Raw genomic sequence first — 1539 nt, 5'->3', positions numbered from 1 at the left:
TGAGCCAAAGCCCCCCCACCCCATCTCTCTCTGCGGCGGGGGTGGGGGGGGGGGGGACAAGGGGTGTGCCCGTTCTTTGTTTAAATAAACTTTTTATTTAAGATTGCTCTTAGATTTACGGAAAAGCTGCAGGTAACACAGGGGCTCCCGCAGACCCTTCTCCCAGATTCCCCATCATCACCCCCTCGCATCACCAAGGTCAAGGTGCCTGCACAACAAGAAGGCGCCCTCGGCACCGACCGTATGTGGCTTTCGCCAGCGCGTCTGTCCGTCCGTCCGTCCGTCCGTCAGCTTCCTCCTCCTGCTCAGAACCCGACCCGGACGCCACACGCGACCTGCGGTCGTCTCCTCCCATCTGTGACAGCGCGTCAGTCTGTCCCTGCTCCTCGGGAGGAGGGAGGACCGGGGCAGTTGGGAGGGGCAGTGGCGAGGTTATCTCGTAGAATGCCCCCCAGGCTGGGCTGCTCATGTGTCTTCTCACCAGGACTCTGGGATTATGGGTGTTGGAAAGAAGGCCACAGAGGTGAAGAGCCCTTCCCACCCCATACCATCCCCTCCCTGGGGCCCCGCTGTCCTGGGGGGAGGGGGTGTCAGCGGGGAGGTACCTTCGTTACCCGGGTGTCTCCCGGGTGCCACCTTGGCAGACGGGAACCCCCTTTTGAGGAACAGCTGCTTCTGTCTATCCGTGTCACCCCCTGTGTATCTATTGCATGCTTTGGGTCATAAACCAAAGGAGGTTTCCCCCCTCAAATCGCCCCAGCGGGGGTGGCCCCCCACGACCCTGTGACACGACCCACCCTTTTGCTATTTCCAGAAGCTTCCTTCACTTTCTGGCGCTGCAACATGCTCAAAAGTTGTCACACCCACTCTCGGCTGATCAACTTAACCCCTTGGTAAGTCATTATTGAGCGCCTCCGGTATACGCAGTGCTGCAAGGACACCGGGAGTAAAATCAGTGTTCGTAAGACAACTCTCCACCCTTCTGTCCGGCAAAGAGCGGTTGGTCAAGCTGCTGCTGCTCTGTCTCCGGCGGGGGCGGGGGCCGGGGCGTTCTGGAGAACGCAATGGGAGGGGGGCCCTGGAGAGGGGCAAAGAGACCTAAAACCCCAATTATGGCAGCACCTGTGTAGTTGGAACCGTGCTGAGGTCTATGCAGAAGGAAGTCAGGAGAGTTTAGAGCCCCTCGAGGCTGATGGGGACAGGGACTCTTGGCTCTACACAGACTCTTTGGAGGGAGCCGCCATCGCCATCCTCCGGGGGACCATGTGCCATGTGACAATGTGCGGGGATCCTTTCCGGAACCCTTCGTCATGCTGCAGGGGGTGGAGTTCTAGCACAGAGGACAGGACTCGAATGCGGGTGTGTCCGAATGGCCCAGGATGGTGATGCTGGTGGAGGGGTGTCACCACGGCGACCAGCCTCCAGCAGGGCCTGGCAGACCCGCCCCGGTCTCCAGGGCCAGACCGGGGAGCCGGGGCCGGCCAGCAGGCTGGCGATCTGTGCTGCTGAGAGCAGCCCCGCCTTGCACCCCGATGTCAA

The sequence above is a fragment of the Panthera pardus genome, unplaced genomic scaffold (genome assembly GCF_024362965.1).
Source record: "Panthera pardus isolate Hobbes unplaced genomic scaffold, ASM2436296v1 HiC_scaffold_20, whole genome shotgun sequence".
Classification (NCBI taxonomy): domain Eukaryota; kingdom Metazoa; phylum Chordata; class Mammalia; order Carnivora; family Felidae; genus Panthera; species Panthera pardus.
This window is presented reverse-complemented; position numbering follows the sequence as displayed.